This window comes from Apostichopus japonicus, chromosome 16 (assembly GCF_037975245.1).
Source record: "Apostichopus japonicus isolate 1M-3 chromosome 16, ASM3797524v1, whole genome shotgun sequence".
NCBI classification, from domain to species: Eukaryota; Metazoa; Echinodermata; class Holothuroidea; order Aspidochirotida; family Stichopodidae; genus Apostichopus; species Apostichopus japonicus.
The window spans coordinates 26,339,513-26,349,359 of record NC_092576.1 but is presented as its reverse complement, the minus strand read 5'-3'; the positions used below and the strand labels follow the sequence as shown (position 1 = coordinate 26,349,359).

The 9,847-nt window shown below is 42.7% G+C and overlaps 1 pseudogene; it reads right to left on the bottom strand.

Moving 5' to 3' along the window:
- Positions 1-102: 102 nt before the first annotated feature.
- On the bottom strand, positions 103-1,737 carry LOC139982103 (uncharacterized; annotated as a pseudogene).
- Positions 1,738-9,847: the final 8,110 nt, after the last annotated feature.

The following is a 9,847-nucleotide window of genomic DNA, read 5'->3' as shown; positions in this document are numbered from 1 at the left end:
TAACAGTAATGCATAGCACCATTATACTATTAATTATACCTAATTAGACACAAAATAACAGTGAGGAAGGGGTGGGGGAGGGGGTCAAGTATGTATTTAAAGTTACTTTTCAGGACCAAGGGCTGCTGAGATGATTTGAAGTGCCGAAAGAATGCCTTTTTGCACTTCCAAATTCTGTCTGGCTAGCTCAAGCTTTTCCCTCTCAATTTTGATTATTTCCTCTTGTAATGAGGTCTGTATCACTTGGTTATCATATTTTGGGGACAACTGGGGAAGAGGGACAACTGTTGGGGAAAGGGTTGACTGCCTGATTGGTGATGGTGCAGGTGAATCCTGTGAATAGAAGAAATGAAAACAATTAATCAATTATAAAATATTCATCAAGGGTACCAAAAACATATTATGTATCATATTAAGTTGGAGTGCTCTACGTTTTCTAGGCTTTCACAATTTGACTTCTGGTGATCACAGATGACCTTTAAAGTTCACCAAAAGCCATAGGCTTCTTGTACTCAAATTTAAATTGGGTATTTTAACATGAATATCATATAAATTGTACCTGTGATGACTCGCTCATAGCAGTCAAAGGGTCTGTCTCTGATGTCCCCAGAGCATTCACACCATCTCTGGCCTGGGGGGCCATTGCCTCTAACACGGCCTCGTAAACAGGGCTGTAGTCAGCTGCTGGCCCTCCACCTAAAATAAAATGATATGAACAATGTTTATCAATTTGCATTTCATTATATGTCAAGAAATCCGTGATGGATGTGATGTGCCAATAATTGCTATTTACCTGTTGCATGTTTTGCTCTTTGATATTTTTTGGCCAGAATCTTGAGATCTGACCACTTTTTCTTTAGCTCAGAGGCACTTCTCTCTGAGACTCCTCCTGCAACCCTGATGGAATGTGCAGCCTTCTCCCATTAGCCTTTTTTTCTGTGTTCTACCTGTTGGATATGCATGGAGGTTAAAGCACAATTCAGAAAGCCCAACAATATGTCCTTCAGCTACATAAAAGAATGAAAAGTCTAAATTTTTATATTGCTTCAGGCATTCATTACAAATTAGTTACTCTGTTAGTTACAATATCACCTAAATTATATATTGCTTTATTTTCCTTTAATATTTTCCTATATATATATTGCTATATTTTCCTAACAGATTTAATTTAAACACATGATTTAATGTTCAATACTTATATTTTCTGAATAAATCCTATATCCATTTTGTGCTATGTCAGGATTCTACCTCTCTTTATCCGTTTACATTATGACAGAGCATTAGGTGATATTACTGGCTATGTTTTCAACTTCAAATAGTGTCATTACGCACACACACACGGTACAATTGACATTCCAACAGATATGCAGTACACAACATATTCTCAAGTCCCACAATTCTGCTGAGTGCATATTTTTGCCGCAAAATGAAAGCATGCATTTGTCTTAAATAGGAAAATCATTCTATGTAATTTACTCAGACAACATCACACCTTTGATTCATACTCTGTCAATACTAAATGCAAAATGTACTGATTGTATTCACTTTGGAAAAAACAAGCTTCCAAATGCTAAGTTTGATGTGCTTAGGCTTTTAAAAGTCTTACCTTTTGTGAGCAATGTCCAGCTCGACCAAACAATTTGTCACGGTTTTCTTTGACAAACTGGCAAAGAATAAACATCTCTTGCTGGGACAAATTCTTCTTTCTTCATTGTTTTGCTTTTGGGTTAGACTAGGAAAAAAAACGGTTACTGTGAAAATTGTCAAGTTATCATTAACGACTCAAGAACACTGTGCTCTAAACTGAATGAGCCAGCCTTGTCAATACCAGACTGAACCCCATGAACTCTATTTTGATTTCCAACAGTCAATGGCTATAGGCAAGCAGCACACACAGCTGCTCATCCCATTGAACAGCTTCAATTGTAATAACTTCTCAATAACTTGAAATATGATAACCCTTTTGTAGTAGAGTCCCAGCCCGACTTAGCTACTCTGACCTTGGCTAAGTGGGCAGATAAAGTTGCTTGCCTTGTGTGCACCTAGCAAGGAAGGTCTATAAAAACAAAAACCCTGTTTACCTGCAGTGTTGCCTTTCAAAATGACGACTTTCAATTTAACAATGCTTTAGGCCTAGACTGAAACAATCCAAAATAAATCATTTACATCTCTAAGGATGTAAACTCCCAGTCAGCTCAAGTTCAGCCAAAACAAACACAGGGTATACAAATCAGATGTTAGTGTGGGGAGGTTAGGCCCTGTAGACCTAAGCTATTACTGCTTTTATTTTGTGGACATTAAAAAAAATAGGCTAGCTAGGCCTTAGTTGGAAGCAAGGTGACTTTCACTTTTGTTCAGAATTAAGCCTATAAGGGGTGCAAGTGCAATAACTATACCTCTCTCTTTAGACTTTAGTCTGGACTTCATACAGAGTTCCTTTGTACGAAATTGTGACAATTTATCAATATCAGTCAATGATCCCACTGTTAATCTTTAGCCGAGTACCGTTATAGGCCTTAGTATACTGTATAGTCTTGTAGTACTAAGTCGTCCGTGTAATAGTACAGGTGTATACTTATGTAGTTTATCCTTTATACAGTAGTCATTTGCTAATATAAATGTGTGCTACTGCTAGGCCTAAACTTTAGTAAAGACGTAGGCAGGCCTAACGTTGTCCCGGGTATTTCTGTAGGCTCTAGTACATAGCCTACATATAACACTGACTGCCTGTATTAAACTAATTTAACGTACGCAAAGACTACCAAGTTGGCAGATAAAATGTGGTCTACGGAGGATCTTTCAATGTTTTTGAGTCGTAACACACAACGAACCAGTGCAATAAAATATGGCAAAGGTTATTCTTGTAAAGATTGTGGTTAAATGTTTATTCTGACACATTTATCTGATATTTACTCACCATTTTGATGACATATAATGCGCCGACATGTTGTTCGCCGTGTCAAAACTTCGGAGACACAAGTGATTTGAGGTCACGAAAGGTCACAGCAGCCTCGTCCACTAACCAAATATTAATTAAAATCATGCGTAGCGTAAGTTTGATTTTGTGGAACGCTACTTAACGATCGAACTTACGCTACGATCAATCGCATGAGAATCGAACTTAAGTTTGATATTAAGATCATGCGTAAGTTAGTCTTTGTGGAACGGGGCCCTGGTGTCAGTTCATTTTATTGGGGTACTCAAAGGCGGGGGGGGGGTCTCTCCAACTGCTCCCCCCTGGCTACGTCCCTTGAAAGTCCATTGTTATTGGTTCGCGTTCGCGGTTCACTCCGCATGGAGACTGACGTCCAGGGGTGGGATTTGAGTTGTGAAAGTGGAGCGCCACCATCGGTTGGCGCGGAGCGTAGAAGAATTGTTTTGGCTTTACAAACCCCCCCAGATGGCCGGAATTGGCACTTCCCGAGTGCTCTAAGCTGCATGTACCCATCCTTGAAATATGGATCTCATGTCTGCAATTGTATCTAGACCAAAGTTATACGTCACTTTCTATTCACTATCACTCTTCTTTCCCCCTAAAATTATTAGTATACTGTGCATTGGACCGATCAAGAATATGTTCAGCACCCACTTCCAAATTCTCCCCGCGGTCCCCACTTCTTGGAGCACTTAGCAAATATTGGGGGCTGAACCTACCTCAACCCCCCCCCCTTTTTCATGGGGGATAAGCCCCTCAAGTCCACCGGTTCCGTCGGTTTGGATTTTACGATGCGACTAGGTGCAACATGGAGCAATATTTACGGGTCATTTCATAGTATTGACTGAGATTTTGATAACAAATTATTACTTGGCAGTAGCAGCATTATATTTGAACTATTGCCACATTATCAGGCAACATAGAAATACATAATAAATACGTCAATGTTAATTACTGTTAATGAAGGGCTAGACGACGTCCGCTGACACTTGCATGTGTGGCGAATCGACTAACGACTTTGTGGATGTCTACGTCGATAGTTCTTTCAACACAGCTTAACTACTTAGTCGTTCTTGACCTGTGGTGTTTCGCAAGTAGTTTTTTAACCTGCGAAGGCAGGAGAAGCTCCTTTCGCATGTAGCCGAATTCATCGGGATGTCATAAAGAGGCGAACTAGAAATGCAACATTGCTCATACTGTAACACTCCTGTACCCCGGCCGAGCGGTAGCGTGGGTTATCAGGCAGCTGGAGGCCACCTGATGTCAGGGCAGGGGAAAGGATGGCGAAGACTTATGCTAGCAGGGCTTGAACCAATACACAAAAAAAGAGAGAAGAATATATTTTTAGAGAACTGGGTCTCAAATCAACCATGTAATTACTTAATCAACTTTAAACATATATACAAAATTAAGGCAGTGTCTTTCTGCCGTATACAAAGAAATGCAAACAACGGGCAGAGATTCACTTTAACTAAATAACTAATAAATACGTACCAGGGCGTGGGCAGCACGGCTCTTAAGAATTACGAGAGTGAGTACTCCACACGGGGCGCCAACGGCAGACTGAACAGTACCGCCCAATGTGTTCCCGCCTCGATTAACTCCTACACTGCCTCCGGGGAGAGCCCTAATTTGACCCTACCTCCGGAGTCTATAATATGCAAAGAAGCCAACAAGGACGGGAAATTATTACTTATACACTACAAATACGAAATGGCGCCCGTAGTCAGCCCTCGCTCCCGGACCCGCTCTCTAAATTAAATAAACCTTGCCTTTGAAATATTACTTTACTGTAATAGCCGTGCTGCTCACCGCTGGTTTCCAGTTCTCTGCCCGAACTTCAAGGACGTAAATACAGTTTCCACAACACAAAATACATAAGAAAAACAACACCGTCTTAATGAAACAAGGTATAGAGAGTAAGTGAAAGTAAAATAGATAAACGCTAAACAGAACAACTCGCGTAATAAAAAGACCGAATGCCTGGAATGCTGGTGATGGCAGACGACGGGTACAGCGAAAGAGACCTGCATAATAAAACAAAAGTAAATGGAATGGTCAATGAATGGCAACAAATCGCGGGGTAAATTATTCAAACAAACGGGAAAATATATTGTTAGCCCTGGGCGTGTTCGAAATACGGGGTACACGCATCCCGAACAACCCAGGGCGTAACAATACTCTGACTAAGGTTTTGTGTCTGGAAGAAATCTAAGCGCTTTTGGGAACAGCTTTCCGTGCTTTTTACGTGCAAAGAAAACGGACACGGACCAAAGGTCAACAAAACTAAAAACAATCCCTGTCTGTTTAACAACCATCAAAAACCCAACTGAAAACCCACAAACAGAAAACTATCACTAACCCACAAATGTATATAATGTAGCGTTTAGCGTGACGTGAAAAGGACACGGACCCAAAGGCCAACAAAACCAAAACAATAAAGCTCTACAAACCAGCCCCAAAAAGCCAACTCCAAACCACAGACAACCCCCCAAACCCATATAATGTAACGACCACACAACCCCCCCCCCCCCCACACCTAACTCACTCAAATTTTCATCCGGGGTACGCCGTCCCGATGGTAGACAACAGGCTTGCGCATTACCTGCGAAGTTTTCCCAATATGGGTCTTTTCAGGCCCCTAGCAGTGTTGCCCCTTTTCTTACGAGCGAGCATAGTTCTAAGCTCCTGGTCAACCTTGATCGAGTGGACCTCCCTGTCAGGAACAGGAGGTTCACTAGCGACTATCGTGTCCGGTATAGCGGAAGCGACTGTGTGCAGAGTGGAAGGGCCACTCGAGTCAATGAGATCAGTGGCCTGTTTCGTCTCATCAAAGCAATCGGAGGACTCCTTAGCCACAAATACTAAGACTGTAGTGCAGTCCTCCATTGGCAAGTCAGAATCTCAGCCACTTAATGTCTCTTGGGCCATTTCACTCGGGGCCCGACTAATATCACCGATAGCGGGCGTAGCTAACGGTGAACCAGTACAAGCGGCATCCTGCTCAACATGCCACTCCGCTAGTACCATCTCCGCCATTTTGTCCTGCTCTGCCTCAGTGGGCAGGCTGGCAGTCTCTGCAACTTCGATTAGGGAAGAGGTCGGACACGAAAGGGGAACAAAGCCTCCACCGGGGCGCTAGTGTCGGACACTGGGTCGATGTCAGGAGCATCAGGTGGTACGGTGTCAGAGGCCGGAACGGGGACCGCTTCAGCCACGCCCGTAGCCACTCTCGCGGCGTATGAGCGGTCTGGGCATAACCGGGCGAGATGGCCCGTTTTCCCACACGAGTTACACACGATATCCCCTTACACTCGGCCAGGGTATGCCAAACCAGCCCCAAAAAGCCAACCCCAAACTACAAACAGACCCCCCCCCCCGACCCATATTATGTAACGACCACAAACCCCGTCCGGGGCACGCCGCCCTGACGGCAGACAACAGGCTTGCGCATTACCCACCACCAAGCTTTGGGGGCGCAGTTCTTCTACGAGGCATGGGACCCGGAATGTCTAGATCTTTACTTAGACCTAGGGTGTATACCCATAGTTTCTCAAAATAATCATCTGACCTCATAGTGGTGAGGACTTCCACAGTAGCTCTGGCTAATGACTTGACAGTTGCATAGTTTAGTGTTTTGATTGAAATTCTTTCGCGAGCATATTGCACTGTCAGAATCCGGCGCAGGAGTATGCCTGTGAAGAGTTTCTAATCGACTCTATCATGCTTGCCTGCCCTCCTTGTTTCTGATATCTCCTCCAATGCAGTCAGAAGAGGGTCACAATTATCGAAGACACTCTTCAGTGCATCGGCTGGACAACTCCATCATGTGTCACTCAAAGATTTCAAGGTGGTGGATAAGCCAACAAACCTGCTGTCTTACCCTTCATAAAGTTCTCCAAAATGGCATGACGTTTGGCAGACCCTTCCATAAAGGTGTGGAGTGCAGACATTGTTGTCATCAGATAAGCAACAGCAGGTACTTACGTGCACATGTCTACGATGCACAGGTTAAGAATATGTGCATGACAATGCACATACATGGCCACATACATGTTTGCTGCTCCATCATAGCACTGGGCTCTAATGTTCTTCATGTCCAAACCTAGGGACAATACTTCTTCTTTGAGTAAGGAACCAAGGAATCCCCATCTGTTTTGTTTGTTCTGTAGAAACCGATGAATGACTCATGTTGAACTTATCATCACAGTGTCTCAGAACGACGGCAACTTGTTCATGTCGACTGATGTCTTGCGTTTCATCTGCTATTGCGGCAAAAAAATCCGGCCTTCTGAATATCTTTAGTTATCTTCTGCAGCACATTGTCTGTCATTATTGATAAAAGTTCATTTTGGTGTTTTCCTTGGACGTAGCTGAAAGATCTTTCCTTTTTTTTTGGAATATTTGTCGATGACAGAATTATCATCAGCTCCCAGTTCCATGAGACTGAATTTCTTACCCTTGTTGGATGAATCTTGAGATTTATCATGACCCCGAAGTGGTATACCTGTCCGGGCACAAAAAAGCAATGTCTTGACCACAAATATTCTCTCTTTCCCATAACCTCCCTCTCATGAGCTGAGTTCAGTTGGCTAGCTACACTACCCATTTGTTGGCAACTTCTCAACGCGATCAGTTGCTCCATCGTAGCAAGATGTGAAATACTATTTTGGTGGTCACTGAATTTGTTTGTGCTCTTCTTCAAGTTATTGAAACCGTGTTTCCTGAAAGCATCTTCCATGCAACCTTTTCCAGGAAATGCTCGGCAGGGGAAACAGAAGGCTTTATCTAGGGCAGGACTGTACTCTATCCATGTTAACACAGAGAACCACTTTCTCCTGAACTTCCTCTCAGTACTTGTTGGGAACGTATAATTTGGTTGGAAGGAGCCTTCTTCAAGAAAGCGCGATGCACTTCTGGGATCATGAACAGAAAGGGTCTATTGGCTGTATCCCCTCAATGCTATCTTTGCTAACCAGAGTATCATTTTCTGGTGAGGTATCTAGGGCTGAAGATAACAGCTCATTTGGGTTTTCCATGGTCGCTGAACTTGCTGATGTCGATAAAGAATCAATGCTTGCATTATCAGTTACATCAGGTACTGCAGTTTTCTTTTTTGCTGGAGCAAAATACGTCAGAATCGCTTTGCTGGAATGTTTAGCTATTGTAATATTGTGACAAGCCCGGCTCCTCCGATAGTAATACTATATCGGGACTCGCGATAGAAAGGTACTGGGGTTATCTTGATGCCGTATTTTATGCTTCTTCAGGAGACGTCTCGAACGGAAGATAGAAGAAAACAATGAGTTCTCGGAAAAAAAGTTGACGAGAAATTTCTTCTGTCGAATCTCCTACAAACAAAATTACAATGATTTGACTCCGTCAATTCCGCAATTAGAAGGAGTGATGAAATGGTGACGAAGTGATGACGAAGTGGTGAACTTGCGGGACAATGCCGCCTTTTATACATTACTGTACCGAAAATCCCACTGCGCACAATCAGAAGGCAGCCAATAACCTGCTCATCCTGCATTAACTTAACGATATAAAAATTCGTCTAGAAAGCACTGATCTGCCCTGATTGGTTGGGAGTTTGGAAGTCCACCCCTTTTCTTATGAAAACTTCCATACCACGTGAGAATCTATTTTGGGAAAAGGCCCTGTGACATGATTCAATAAGATAGTTAAAACTAATCGTGGGAAAACTGAATCCATGACCTAGATAAATATATAAGGGGGCCTGTAAGGTGTCTCGATGGAGTGTTTCGGGAACATCAAAGAGGCAGTATTACTATTTCATAACACTATACTGATGTACACATATGAATATAGCCCCTGTAAAAAAAAAGGCCCTTTGCGACTTCACTGTTCACATGCAAACGAAGCTTGCGGTGACTTCGCCGGAAAGAGGCTTGCGGCGACTTCGCCGGAGAGAGGCTTGCAGCGACCTCGCAGCGACTTCGCTGCGACTTCACTTTTCACATGCAAATGAGGCTTGTGACGATTTCGCCGGAATGGGGGTTGCGGCAACTTCGCAGGGAAAGGGGCTTGTGGCGACCTCTCCGGAGAGGTCCTTGCAACAAAAATAACACATACGAACTTTGTAGGTATAAACTACTTTATTTTTAGTTCTATACTTTTAATTTTAGTTGTTAAACTTGTAATATTATTGTCTTCTCTAATTTACCTCTGCCCCCTCCCATTATCCCCAACATGTCAGCATCACTTTCTTCATCAGTCTCCTGACTGTGCTGCACTTGCTGCTGATTGCCTTTGTGACATCAGCATCTTTCATCTTCAGTACACTGCCACCATACAGTGGAGAAGAAAGACAAATTTCCCTCAGGTTAATGACAAATACCAATTAGTATCCTCTTCAATTTGTTATTATTGAATACTCATGGAATTGCTGAAATGTTTCATTGCGGATATGAAATTTGAGAGTAAGTATAAAGTCTTTTCTCTTCGCTTCACCATTACTCTCCAGATCCTTCCTTATACAAGCAAGGAAACTTAAAGCAGCATTTTGCGTTTGGTCGCCGTTTGCTACTTTTTTGACATGTCCATCGATTTTTTTACATATATCAATCACAAAACAGCAAAGTAAGATATTAGCCAGGTTTTTTTCCTGCCAACAACGTTAATTGGCGAGTAATTAAGGATATTTGCAGATAATGAGAAGAGTGTCCTCGACAAATTCCAGTTAAAATTAATCGCATACAGTTCCGCCAAACCCACTAGTTTGAATTCAACCTATCAGAAATGCAGGTTTAGTTACGAGCCGTTGCTAAAAATAGATTCAAGACTTTGCGTTGGTACAACCAGGGAGATGTATGGAACTCCCTGGTACAACTGCCATGTAGACTGTACACAAGTTAAGCATGGTGTCGTATTACATTGGCCTATTGGTCA